Source organism: Magnolia sinica, chromosome 2 (genome assembly GCF_029962835.1).
Source record: "Magnolia sinica isolate HGM2019 chromosome 2, MsV1, whole genome shotgun sequence".
Classification (NCBI taxonomy): Eukaryota; Viridiplantae; Streptophyta; class Magnoliopsida; order Magnoliales; family Magnoliaceae; genus Magnolia; species Magnolia sinica.
Window position 1 is genome coordinate 100,491,953 of NC_080574.1, and position 15,377 is coordinate 100,507,329.

The 15,377-nt window shown below is 44.0% G+C and overlaps 1 non-coding gene across 1 annotated transcript; it reads right to left on the reverse strand.

Moving 5' to 3' along the window:
• Positions 1-479: 479 nt before the first annotated feature.
• Positions 480-586, reverse strand: LOC131238222 (small nucleolar RNA R71). Its single transcript, XR_009167630.1, has one exon. It is a non-coding gene; the product is annotated as a small nucleolar RNA R71 (small nucleolar RNA).
• Positions 587-15,377: the final 14,791 nt, after the last annotated feature.

Below are 15,377 nucleotides of genomic sequence, written 5' to 3' on the forward strand. Positions count from 1 at the left end.
GGATTAGACATCACTTGAGATCCTCAGAGTTAACTGAGGTTATGGCTGCAAATCAACCTGTTCTACCCCAACCTAGGGTGGAGGACATCCAGAATGAGAATGAGGTGCATCAAGCACCCCCGCCTCGTACGTTACAAGATTATTTACAACAGGTGGGGGTGAGTATGTCCTCATACATGATTTTTCCAGAAAATAAAGGACACATGAATATCAAGCCAGGGGTGATCCAACTCCTTCCAAAGTTTCATGGGCTTGAATCTGAAAATCCGTATCTACACTTGAAAGAGTTTGATGAAATCATAGTCACTTTATACTTTCCTAACGTATCTGAGGACACGGTCAGGCTGAAACTCTTTCCCTTTTCTTTGAAAGAGAAAGCTACGACGTGGTTACATTCACCACGTCCCCGATCTATTAGCACATGGAATGACATGACAAGGGAGTTCATAAAGAAATTTTTTTCATATCACAAAACGAACACCCTTAGAAAGTCAATCATGAACTTCGCCCAAAAGGAGGATGAAACATTCTCTCAATGTTGGGAGCGGTTCAAGGATCTTGTCAGCTCATGCTCACAACACAGATTTGAAACGTGGCACATTACACACTTTTTATATGATGGACTGACATCTTCTATGCGCCAATTGGTCGAGACAATGTGCAATGGAGAATTTATGAATAAAAATGTCGATGATATGTGGGATTACTTGGATAGACTTGCTGAAAACAAACAAGTATGGGACACATACCCAAAATCAAATACCACTTCTAGGCCTACTCAATCAAAGGAAATGGGTGGAGTATACCTTTTGAAAGAGGATGATGATCTCAATTCTAAAATGGCTAATCTCATAAAGAAATTCGAGGCCATGGAATCAAGGAAGGACAAGGGTAAGGAAGCTGTTTGCGGTATTTATGGTTGTAATAGTCACACAACTGAAAATTGTCTAACTATATCTACCTTTCAAGAGGTTCTGACTGAGAAATCCAACATTGTAAATAATTACCAAAGACCTTTCAATGGACCCACCTCTAATACATACAATCCTAGTTGGAGAAATCATCCAAACTTCAGTTGGAGGAATGGACAAACTGCTACCCCTCAAGGTTTCTTCAATCAAACTCCAAATCAAGGGAAACCTCAAGAGGATCCAGTTCTAAAACACATTCAAGACCAAGATCTATTCAACTAAGATATCAGATCAGCAATAGGATCACTTACGAGATAAGTGATCCCAACTCTTTAAATCAAATGGAGCATGCTAAATCCATCACAACTCTTAGAAGTGGGAAGATTATTGATAAAACCCTTCCGGTTAGGCCCGAAAAGCCTCAAGAACTAGAAGAGGGCAACAATGATGGATCTAGTGATGCCCTACAAAAATTAGAACCGAAACTTCTAGAGAAGCCAGTTGCTCCATTTCCCCAACGGTTGGTTGCACCAAAACCTCTCTCTAACTCTCGGGATATTCCAGAGGTGTTGAAACAAGTGAAAGTCAACATTCCTCTACTCGATGCCATAAAACAAATACCTTCATATGCCAAATTCCTGAAAGACCTATGCATGACTAAAAGACGGCAAAGTATTCAAAAGAAGATCTTCTTGACTAAGAAAGTGAGTGCCATCATAAAGTAAGATGTGCCGCAGAAATACAAGGATCCTGGTAGCCCAACCATATCATGTATGATCGGTAACTACCGCATTGAGCACGCACTTCTTGACTTAGGAGCGAGCGTCAATCTGATTCCTTACTCGGTATACAAACAGCTAGGGTTGGGTGAATTGAAAACTACCTTAACCACGTTACAACTCGCTGATCATTCTGTTCGTATACCAAGAGGGATAATTGAGGATATGTTAGTTCAAGTTGATAGATTCTACTACCCTGTAGATTTCATCATCCTAGATACTGAACCCGTCAATAATGGAAACTATTAGATTCCCGTCATCCTTGGTCGCCCATTCCTTGCCACTTCAAACGCAATTATCAATTACAGGAATGGAGTCATAAGCATGTCTTTTGGGAATATGACATTAGAATCAAACATCTTTTTCAATAACGGCAGAAATTCTGAGGATGATGACGATTTCCACGACGTTAACATGATTGATTCTTTCATGAAAGATAGAACGCCTCTGACCTTATCCTCTAACCATCTAGAGACGTGCCTAGCCCATTCGCATTACTTGGATGATGACATAATTAGGGAGACGTGTGCCTTGCTTGATACCGCGCCAATACTTGAAGTTAACGGTGGGGGCCACAAGTTGAAGAATTACCTCAAACCGATGGAGTGCCTCTACCGTCTAACCTCAAACCACCCAAGCTTGACCTAAAACCTTTGCCCTCTGATGTGAAATATGTTTATTTAGGTCAAGAAGAGACATACCCAGTGGTGATTTCATCCCACCTTGAGAACAAACAAGAGAGTATGCTCATTTCTACTCTCGAAGAAGAAAAAGGAGTTATTAGACATATCATCACAGATCTCGATAGGATGAATGAACTCCTTTCAACTGAATGTTTTGACTCTTTCGATGATTACTTGGCACACTTTGCAGGTTCAAATGATCCCATGATATAAGAAATAGTGGATTCCTCGCAAGACAATACCATGGTAGTTGTCACAAACCGAGAGAACCCTTATTCTGAAGTACCTCCTCCCTCAGATCCTGAATGTTTACCATTAAAGGAGGAGGAGCTAAAAATTGAACTAAAGAGTGAAACTTCAGCGTGTGTTGAGACTACACCACCTACTACAAAATTTTCTGAATTTCATCTACTTGTAGTCTCTGATTCATCATGGTGTACTAACTTCAAAAATTTTTCTGTTACAGGTGAATCATATATACTTTGGACACTTCAGACGATTAAAAGAAAACTTTATGCTGAGGTCCCTCAATTTCTCTGGACACTCACACTCCAAGACATCCAAGCCTACTACAAAACGGGCTTTTTGATGATCTTGTTGAAAAACCTTCTGAGAAATTTACCAAGATACTGGCCGATGGAAGAACCCAGATGCATGAGTAGATTTTTCATGCCTTCACAGTTGAGGATTAGAATTTACTACTATTATAGGACTAGGGTAGTTTGCTTTATGTTGTTCTAGGTTAGCCGGTTTTATGTCATTAGGTTAGTTCTCTTTCGTGGTTTCACTCTTGTGCTGACCCGCTCTCACGCTACGATCTCTTTGGAAAAGCCTCTTGATTCCTTCGTCTAGGTACTATCTTTTTATCACTCCTCTTTTACTTTCATTGTCCCATGTGCATTGCATGCTTATTTGTTTTACATTGAGGGCAATGTAGCTTTTAGGTTGGGGTGGGAAATTAGGTTACCTAATCAGTGTTTTATTGGTCTTGAGCAAAAATTGTGAAAATTTTTAAATTTTTCTGGACTTTCTTGTGAATTCGAAGTAATTTTGACGGCCATCTTGGATTTAGAATTACAAGATAAGTGATGTTGGTAATTTATGACTCTTGGATTCAGTTATTTGTTAGATTTCACAGTTAAGTTCGAACTGGTAATCCATGATTAGAAGTTTTAAACATTGATTGAGTCATGATTTCACAAGAAATATCTCGCTTGCACATTAAGGTTTCAGTTTGATATTGAAGGGTTAACTTGGTAATCACTAAGCATGTAAGGAACCGGCCTGGAAAATTTGCCCATCATGATCAATTAAAGAAAAAGAAAATACCCATCTTTAAAATAAAAAATAAAAAAATAGATACCTTTGGAAAGGGTTGGGTGAATAATCTTCACCATAGGTTTGCTCCCTATAGGTGTAGATTTAATTCTCCATGGATGATATGTGAAAGGGGTTGGGTATACGGTCTTCAACATAGATTTGCTCCCTATATGTGAGGATTTGATTCCCCTCCTTGGCATTACTTTTAATGGAAAAAATCAAAAGCTGAAAGAAAGAAAAAGGATGATCTGTGAGGCACATTTTAGTCTAGGTTTTGGGTGTCCTGAATGCTCTTGTTGGTTACCAATGATATCATGAAATAACGAATTGAATCTTAATGTTGATAAGCCGAGATTACACTATATACCCATAGATCTTAATGTTTAGAATTTTTTTCTAATTGATGGATTAATACTTTTGAACTTGATTATAAAGTTTACCGTGCACTTGAGTCCAGGAAAAAGTAATACCTAACATTCATTAATCTTAGAATTCTAGTATCTGGATTGCTTTTTAAAAAATCACTCTAGTTTATAGAAATTGTCATGTACGTCTCAACGTATTTTTCACATACTTTGCTCGGGACTAGCAGCTCAGCAGACAGACGAGTCGTTACAGGATTACCGAGCAGAGGCAGTATTTGAGAGTTAAGCATATTGGCAGATTGGTTCTAATGGTGGACTTCGCTTCAAAGGCTGATTGTGTCCCAGATATTCTTAAGTTGCTCAGAGATCTTATGACCGAGGCACATCGATCGCAGTTTTCTATCCACCCTGGCTCGACGAAGATGTATCGTGATATGAAGAGAGTATTTTTGAGCAAGGATGAAGTGCCAGATCGCTAGTTTTGTGGCGGAGTGTGACACATGCCAACATGTCAAGGCCGATCATCAGAGACCCCCTGGTCCATTGCAGCCATTGAGTGTCCCGATGTGGAAGTGGGAGCATGTATCTACCAATTTTATCATGGGTTTATCGAGAACTCAGCGCGGTCATAATGCCATCTGAGTTGTCATGGACCGTCTGACGAAGTCGGTACATTTTCTTGTGATTCGTCCGACTTGGCCTTTGGACCGGCTTGCAAGGTTATTCATCGAGGAGATTGGGAGACTACATGGCATTCCAGTCTCGATCGTTTCTGACCGAGACCCGAGGTTCACGTATCAGTTTTGGAGGAGCTTTCAGAGGGTGATGGGTACTGATTTACAGCTCAACACCGCGTATCACCCGTAGACCGATGGCTAGACTGAGAGGGTCAATCAGATCCTTGAGGACATGCTTTGGGCCTACGTGATTGACTTCGGGGGCAACTGGGATGAGCATCTGCGATTGGCTGAGTTTACATACAACAAAAGCTATCAGGCGACCATTGGTATGGCTCCTTTTGAGGCATTTTATGGCAGACTGTGCAGATCTCCGAGTTGTTGGACCGAGGTCGGAGAGCGGCGTCTCGTAGGTCCAGAGCTTATGCAGCAGACGTCGGAGGTTATCGATATCATCAGGCAGAGGATGCGCACAGCTCAGAGCTGGTAGAAGAGTTTTGCTAATCACCGGCGTCGTCCCTTGGAGTTTAATGTAGGGGACCATGTGTATCTCAAGGTCTCGCCCATGAAGAGCGTAGTTCGATTTGGAGCGAAGGGCAAGCTTGCCCAAAGATTCATAAGACCTTTTGAGATCACTAAGCGCATTGGTGACATGGCCTATCAACTTGCCTTACCATCTCAGTTGTCTAACGTCCATAACATTTTCCACGTCTCTATATTGAGGAAGTATGGGTCAGACGTAGTTCCTATTATTGATTGGCAACCGTTGGAGGTTCGCGAGGATGCTTCTTACATTGAGCAGTCAGTTCACATCCTTGATCAGAAGGAGCAGGTCCTCCGGACCAAGGTCATTCCCATGGTGAAGGTTCAGTGGGGTCATCATTCTGTTGATGAGGCATCTTGGGATCGCGAGGCTGAGATTTGAGAGCACTATCCCCATCTCTTTGATGATTGATTGTACGTTGTATCTTGTATATTGTCTCCGATTTTATATGATGATGTTGTGTTTCCTCATCCTTATGAGTTATGTTTACTTGCAATGATTGTGTAAATTTTGAGGATGAACTTTTTATTTAGAGGGGAGAGTTGTAATACCCATAACTTAGACCGTACCATTCCATATGCTTCTGCAGTCCTCCCGGTCGAATTCCGGTAACCCTCGACCCGTGTCCGACGTTTGCGCGCCAACCGAAGCCAAGTCCTGCATACCTGAGTCGACTCAACCTGAAACTTGTACCTTAACGACCGCATCGCCGCCACACTTCTAACACCGCGACTTGTGCACAGAACCAATACCTAGGTCAGAAGATGTGGGCCTGCGTTCATTCCGAAGAAACGCCGCGGGTTACGAATTTTGAGGGAATCTCTACAACATGTCCCATTAATCAATCAATCAATCAATTAATGTCAAGTACAAGCCATACCCCAAGTACAACAACCAAGCATTTTTCATAAGTCAACTCTCTCTTTCCCCTCACCATTCCCCTTTTACAAATTTTCAAAAACAACCCATACCTTTCCTTACAACCACCACATCATCCCGTTCATATCATCCCATCACCTCTTTTTCTCTCTCATTTCTCAAATCTCCCAAGCAAGAAATTCCATACGTCCAAGCTCCTCTCTCTCAAGCAACAAGTGTGGCTCACCCTCTCATCTCTCATCCTCACCATCAAAACTCCATCATCCACCATTAAAAGTTGATGCAAGGAGCATAGGAGTCCAAGGGATCAAGGAAAAGGCCTAGAGGTGGGTGATCCACCATTAAATTCTTATTTTAGGGCCCACTTGTTGGTGGGACCCATTTGATGTATGTAATGTAGTGAGGGACCCATAGTGGCGGGGTCCCTCTCTCTCTCTCTCTCTCTCTCTCTCTCTCTTCCAATGGTGTGATGTCTTGTGGCCTCCATGTGCAAGACGATCTTGGTCGTCCGATCGTGAGGCCTACCTTGCAGTGGGTTTATTGGACGGTCAAGATGAAGGAAAAATACAAGTATCATATTGATTCCAATTAGGTGGGCCACGTTCATGTGGGGCCCACCTTGATGTGTGGGCTAGTCCATGTGGGACCCACCACAATGATGTGTTTGTCCATGCCGTCCAGCATCTTGGACGCTGGACAGGGTGTGACGGCTAACATGGAGTGCGTGTACTGACATGGGTACGTACTAACGAGCTATAAAAAAAGATTTATATTTGTTTAGGGTGGGCTACCCATGTAGGCCCCACCTTGATGTATGGAGCTGATCCACACCGTCCATTCCATTCCTCAGCTCATTTTAGGTGTTGAGCCGAAAAATGAACCCAATCCGATTCTTGGGCAGGCCATACCATAGGAAATATTGCTATTACCGTTAAAACCTACCTTGATTCTTCTATTAGCCAAAAACATGTCACATATTGGTCTCATTTGGTCGATCATGGGCCGTAGAATCCAATGGCCAGGTTGGATTTTTTAGATGTGGACCCTATATATGAAAAACCACGGAATTTTAGAAAAACAAAATATATATATATATAAGAACATGTAACAACGCCTACTGCCAGCAGCGTCAGTAGTGCAGGATGCTGCTGCTTGCTGCACCATCGACGAAAGAGGCAGGGACGTGGGTCCCAATTATAGGCCCCACCATGATGTGTGTTGAGCATCCACGTCGTGCATTGGTGGGCCCCTTAGGGAAGTGGGGCCCCTCCCAATATTAGCCATATACACGGCTCAGGTGGCCCACATCATAGGAAAAAGTGGTGATTAAACGGCTGCCATTGAAAGCCTTTTGGGTCAGAAGTTTTGAATCAATATGAAATTTGTTTTTCCTCTCATCCGGGTCTGTATGACCTTATCAACAGATTGAGTGGAAAATAAACATTATGGTGGGCCTCACGTGGGACCCACTGATGTATGTATGTATGCCCACACCGTCATCCATTTGGTGAGAACCACCTATGATGTATGTGCTCTATCCGTATCGTCCACTGTTTGAACAGTGGGGCCCACCATGATGCATGTGTTGCATCCCAACTATCCAACCATTTTGAAGATAATTTTTAAGACTCGAGAAAAAAAAAATGAATAAAATAGATCCAATTGTCAGGTGGACCACACTACAGAAAATGGTGGATCGAATGCCTACCCTTGAAACCCCCTTTGGGTTATAAAAGCTTTGGACCAATATGATATTTGTTTCTCCCCAGGTCCTTGTGACCATGGGAATAGTCTGGATGAAAATTAAATGGTGGGCCCACTGGAATTTGATAATGGGAAATTATTATCACCCCAATTAGTTGTAGTTTGGTCCGAATGATTCTTTGGATATGATTCATTTTTGGTATGCTCTATAATGATCTTTTTAGATGGATGATTGGTGCGGCCATTCGAGTCGACCCATTTGACTCAGCTCATTCAACTCGACCCATTTGACCTGGCCCAGTTGATTTAGCCCATCGTTTCGTCCCATGTGATCAGGCCCATCTTGATGTATTTGTGGCCTATTGTTAAGGTCCACCTTGACAAATTTAAGGCCCATTTGAGGAGGCCCATCTTGATGTAGTCATGGCCCATCCGTTGAGGCCTGCCTTGATATATATGAGGCCCATGTGATATGGCCCATTAGATGTATTTGAGGCCCTTGGGTCGAGGCCCAGCGGGATGTATATGAGACCTATTGCAATGTGTGATTCCACCATGGTTTATGTAATGATGTTCATAGCAAGCCGTGCCTTGGGAGCAATGATGGTTTGACGTCCACATTGTAAGGATAATGTTGGTTAAATGTCTGCATTGTCACTCTCCCTAGGGCCCATTGATAGATCAATACTTGTAGTGTGCAGGCCGTCTAGGCCCATCTTTATTATGATCAAAGCCCATTACCATATAACATGTTTAGTATATGATTCATACTCATACGCATCATATATATACCTGATACGAGGAGTGACTGATCATGGTATATGTCTTTAGGCAGATTGTTCATGGGCTCCTTGATAGGCGGAGTTGCCCTTCATGAGCGCGTGGTACGTGCAAGATTGTTGCATGACTGGTAGAGTGATTCATGCACTTGCATTTATGTGATTATGATTATTGTATGCCCTAGCGAAATCAGAGCCATAGCCTCCACAAACACATCATAGATGGATGGATTGAATACCAAAAATACTGTTTCTAGATCGGGGCACTATAGATGTCCCTGGGTGAAAATCCCTAAACCTGATGGTACCAGAGGATGACTCTAACGTCGAGACCGAGTAGATATATGAGCGTACAAGGACTGAATACCAGGAGGCACGTCTCCCAATGTGTCATGGTCGGTTGGAAAGGGGTGTGGCCTTACTTGCCCGAGGGTAGGAGGCAATACTAGGCTGAGTTTGACCAACTCGTGAATGGGTCCGCTATCGACGTGCCGAATAGGTATTGGCAGACTATTGGCCAGGCGGATAGTGAGGTTTCTTATGCTCACTTGGACTGTGCGGCTGGGAGAGCAGCAGTGCCATTTGGAGTGTACTAAACCCCAGTGATTATCCAGAATGAGAACTGTACTGATATATAATGAGCTATATGTGGATTTGGATGAGGATTAGCATTCTTGAGTTGCATCTCGCATCGCATGGTCTTGATATGGCCGATAACATTCATATCTTTCACCACATAGCCTTGGTACGGCTGCTTACATTCATGTACTTACTAGCATGATTTCGCATTACTCTGACCTTGCATTCTGAGCACACTTATATTGTGCACACACTTATACCACCCTCTAAGCTTTCTATAAGCTTATACACAATTGATGCATGCAGATGATGCCAGGACACAGCCATAGCCTTGCCGCCGTTGGAGCGTGCAGCCGAGCTTCTGGAGTTTGTGTTACTTTCATTATCTTGTATTTTTCTTTTTGACGCACTGTACTCAAAGTTTTTTATCATAGTAGATTTTGTGATGGTGTTCTTGTGGTTATTGTTCGCGGGTTATGCTTATGGTTATGCTTATACTGAATCAAAATCATGTTTGAAATCCTCCTTGTAGGATCCCAGGATTGGAACCTGGTGCATAGATGCCGGGAGCAGAGAATGGGATACTACTGAGGCTGTCGACGCCAGATTCGACGATCGGGAATTTTGTGAACCCGGTTTCTGAGTTTGGGCCGTGACACTTGGCACTTATCTGGTATTTATGGACTTACCAGAATGTTTTTGCATTGCTCTGATATTGCATACTCGGCACTTACCTTGCGCACACACTTACACCATGCACCCTCTAAGCTTTCTATAAGCTTATGCATGATAGATGCATGCAGTTGGTGTTAGGTCGCAGCAGCATTAAGCTTGGAGCGTGCAACTGTCTCCTAGAGTTTCAATTTTTGATATATGTATTTCCCCTTTCAGCACTGTATTCAACTATTTATATTAGTGGATATGTGATGATGATGTTGTTATTATGATTTGGGTAAACTTGTAGTTATGCTTCTTATGAGATAAATGTACATTAAAAAAATCTCCATGTAGGATCCCAGGATAGAAATCTGGCATATGGGCGCTGGGAGCCAAGAATGGGATACTAAGGAGGCTATCGGCACCGGATTCGGTGATTGAAAATTTTGTGAGCCCAGTTTCCAATACTCCGGTGCTGATAGCCTCCTTACTAAGGAGCCCAGTTTCCAATAATATTTTTCCAGACAAAATCGGTGAACGGCCACGGCCCAGTCATGGGGTTCAACTTCTCAGGTGGTTGATGAGGTATCGCTGTGAATATTTGACACTTGTTGCATTTCTGAGTATACTACTTGGCATCTTCTTGAATGGTCAACCAAAAGTATCCTTATCGGATGATCTATGGGCAACGGCACAACTGCCGGAGTGATTTTTACAAATTCCTTTGTCTATTTCTTTTAAGATGTACGCAGCCTCCTCAGGTTGGAGGTAGCTCAGGTAAGGTAAGGAAAAACCTTTTTTGTACAAGATGTCTCCTACCATGGTATACCGACCCGACCTAGCCCGAATCCTGCGTGCCTCGAGTTTGTCTTTGGGTAATTTACCTTCCCGAAGATACTCAGAGATCAGGTCCATCCAACTCGGGACCAAGGTGCGAGAAGACTCATTTCCGAGTTGAGTTCGCCAATGCTAGGGTTCACCAGAAACTCGATCGGGATTTACCTCAGAATGTCGTCTTCGGTTGTCCTGGCCAGTTTTTTCAACACATTTGCCTTGGAGTTTTCCGACCTAGGGACCAGGGTGATCTTGCATTCGTGAAACCTACTTATGAGTTCTTGAGCTTTTTGTCGATAAGTGATCATTTTTTCCTATTTGACCTAGTATTCGCTAATGACCTAGTTGATGATGAGCTGGGAATCATTATGGACTTTTAGAGTCTAGACCCTCATTGCTACTACCAATCTAAGTTCAGCAAGCAATGCTTCATACTCTGCCACATTATTCGACGTTTGAAATTCAAATCTTAAGGCATACTATGTGTAGGTTTGGTCGAATGCCTCAAGGACTATCCCGGCCCCATTGCCTTTAGAGTTGGAAGAATCATCGACGTACAATGTCCAAACCTGTTAGTCGGCTTCACTGTTCAGGTCGGCTGGAATTTCCAGGTTCTATCCATTAGTGAATTTAATAATGAAATTGGCCACCGCTTGACCTTTGATGGCGGTCCGGAGCTAATATTTGAAGTCGAATTAGCCGAGCTTAATTGCCCATTTTCTGAGCCTTCCTGATGCCTCAGCCTTCCGGAGCACTTAACGGAGAGGTTGATTGGTCAGAACTATGATTGTGTGGGCCTGGAAGTAAGGGCGGAGGTGACGAGATGACACTATCAAAGTTAGGACAAGTTTCTCGATGTCGGGGTATCTACTGTAAGGCCCGTGTCCTAGTCCATACCGTTCCATTGGCTTTCGCTGTCCTTTCGGTCAAATTTCGGCAATCCTCGACCTGTATTCAACGTTTGCACGCAATCCTAAGTCGGGTCCTGCATACCGAAGTCAGCTCGAACCAAAACTTATATCATAGCAACCGGCCGTCTCCGCGGTTCCAACGCCGCGACTCGCGTACCGAACCGAGGCCCAGGCCAGGAGATGTGGGCCAGCGTTCGTTCTGAAGAAACGCCGTGCATTGCGAATTTCAAGGGAATCTCTACAACATGTCCCATCAATCAATCAATCAAATAATGTTAAGTACAAGCATACCTCAAGTACAAGCCCCATCCCTCCCTTTTTAAAAGTCAACTGTCTCTCTCTCCCCTCACCATCCCTCTTTTACCCCATTTTCAACTATAACTATACCTCCCATCACCGTTTTCTTACAACCACCACATCACCCATCCTTATCATCCCATCACTTCTCTCTCTCCCTCATTTCTCAAAAATCTCTCCTAAGCAACATCTCACGTCCAACCTCCCTCTCTCCCAAACCACAAGTGTGGCCCACCCTCTCATCTCTCATCCACACCATCAAAATTCCATCAACCACCATCAAAAGTGAAGGCAGGGAGCATAGAAGGCTAAGGGAGCAAGGAGGAGGCCTAGAGGTGGGTGATCCATCGTTTATTTCAACCTTAAGGGCCCACTTGTTGTGGGACCCACTTGATGTATGTGTTGTATCAATGGAGGGCCCATAGTGGCGGGGTCCCTCCTCTCTATCACCATATCTCTCTCTCTCTTTCCTCTCCCTAGAATGAAGTGGGCCCCACCAAATCATGTTAAATCCACTCCAATCATCAATGGTGTGGCCCACCACATTTTAGGCGAAATCCATCGTCCATTTTTGGGATGGTGGAAAGTCCCACATGCTATATATAATATATTATATTTATTTTATATTAATACTATATATATATATGTATGCATGGTGGTGGGCCACGTACATGTGGGACCCACCATGGTACATGTGTTGTATCAACACTGTCCTGCGCCAAGGACGCTGGACGTGCAGCCGTGGGCGTGGTGTGGCTAACAGTAAAGTGTGAACTGATGTTGGGGTGTACTAAGCTTGGGGTGGGCTGCACATGTAGGCCCCATATTGATGCATGTACTTAATCCAGGCCAACCATCCTCTTCCTCAGATCATTTTAAGCGTTGAGTCGAAAAAAAATAAGGTTGATCTGGTTTCCTGTTGGGCCATAGTATAGGAAACAGTGTTCCTACCATTGATACACTCCTTGACGCTCCTATACATAAAAAAACCATCCAATATTGGACTCGATAGGTTTGTATCAAGCCACAAGGACCTATGGCTGGAGTGGATCTTGCTGATGCGGTCCCCACCTACTAAAAACTGTAGAAAAATAAAAAAAATAAAAATAAAAAGAACATGCAGCAGCAGCTGACGCTACTGTTATCAGATCACAGGCAGGCGCTGCCTGCTCTTGGCGGACGGACGACCTGGCAGGGACCCACGGTCCCAGCCGTGGGCCCCACCATGATGTGTGTCGACCATCAACACCTTGCATTTGGTGGGCCCTCCTCCTAGCTATGGGCCACCCCTAAAATCAGTCGTATTTGGATCTCAGGTGGCCCACGCGCAGGCAACAGTTGGATTGAACGTCTGCTATTGAAACCCTTTTGGGTTGCAAAAGTTTTGGATCAGATATGATATTTGTTTTTACCCTTCATCCATGTCCGTGTGACCTCATCAATGGACTGGATGTCAGGTAAACATCACCGTGGGCCCCATGGTAAATAAACATTACGGTGGGTCCTAGTCCCACCCCTGGTCCACGTGACCCTATGAACACTTTGGATGGCAGACAAGCATCACCGTGGACCCCAGGTCCACGTGACCTCATGAATAGTTTGGGTGTCATATAAACAGTACAGTGGGCCCAGTTTGGATGGAAAATAAACAGTACAGTGGGTCCAATTTGGATGGAAAATAAACATTACAGTGGGCCTAGGTTGGGTGGAAAATAGACATTACAGTGGGCCCAGGCTGGGTGGAAAATAAACGTTAAGGTGGGCCCCACATGGGACCCACTGATGTATATATTGCAATCCACACCTTCTGTTAGTGTGGGCCCCATCATGGGGTATGCACCTCATCTACGCCATCCATCCTTTTCATCCCTATGGTATCCACCATAATGCATGGGTTGCATCCAAGCCATCCAACCACTTTTAAAAGATCATTTTAAGGCTTGAGACTAAAAATAAGGCGGAACCGGGATCAGGTGGACCACATTATAGAAAATAGTGGGTTTGAATGTCCACCATTAAATGCTTAGAAATTTTAATGGCGAGCATCCTTATCGCTACTTATAATTGAGTGTGGCCCATTTGAGATACGTGTGGCCCACTTGCCATATGAGGGTCCATAGTGATGTATTCGAGGCCCACTGGTGCGACCCACTTGACGAATATAAGGCCCATGTGATTAGGCCCATCTTGATGTAGTTGTGGCCCATCCGTTGGGGCCCATCTTGATATATACAAGACCCATGTACATGAGGCCCATTTGAGGTATTGGAGGCCCATGGGTCGAGGCCCAATGGGATGTATATGAGGCCCATTATAACGTGAATCCACCATGATTTATGTGTTGACCCTTATAGCGGCAGTGCCTTGGGAGCAATGTTGGTTAGATGCCCACATTGTAAGGATGATGTTGGTTAAATGTCTGCATTATCACTCTCCCTAAGACCCATTGATAGGCCCATACTTGTAGTGGGTAAGCCGTCTAGGCCCGTCTTCATTTTTGAGCAGAGTCCATCATCATGTAGCATGTTTAGTATAGATCCGTGATTCATGATCATACACATCATATGTCTGCCTGATATAAAGAGTGACTGATCATAGTATATGCCATCGGGCGGATTGTTTATGGGCTCCCTGATAGACGGAGTTACCCCACATGAGCGCGCGATATGTGCAGGATTGTTACATGTCTAGTAGGGTGATTCATGGACTTGCATTTGTGTGATTGTGATTATTGTATGCCCTAGCGACATCAGGGCCCTAGCCTCCACAGACACATCGTGGGTAGCTGGATTAGATACCAGAAATATTGTTACGAAGCATCAGGGCGCCATAGATGTCCCTGGGTGAAAATTTCTAAACCCGATGGTACCAGAGGATGACTCCAACGTCGAGACCAAGTGGATATATGAGTGCACGAGGGCCGAATACCTGGAGGCTGCGTCTCCCACTGTGTCGTGGTCGGTTGGAAAGGGGTGTGGCTTTACTCGTCCGAGGGTAAGGGGCAATACTAGGTTGAGTTTGACCAGCTCATGAATGGGTCTACTATCGACATGCCGGATAGGTATTGGCAGACTATTGGCCAGGCGGATAGTGAGGTTTCTTACGCTCACTTTGACTGTGCGGCTAGGAGAGCAGCAGTGCCATTTGAGTGTATTAAACCCCCGTGATTATCCAGAATGAGAACTGTACTGATACATGATGAGGATTGGCATGCTTGAGTTGCATCTCGCATCGCATGGCCGTGTTATGGCCGATAGCATTCATATCTTGCACCGCATAGCCTTGGTACGACTGATTGCATTCATGTACTCATCACCATGATTCCGCATTACTCTGACCTTATATTCTGAGCACGCTTATATTGCGCACTCACTTACACCACCCTCTAAGCTTTCTATAAGCTTATGCACGATTGATGCGTGCAGGTGATTGGAGCATGCAGTCGAGCTTTTGGAGTT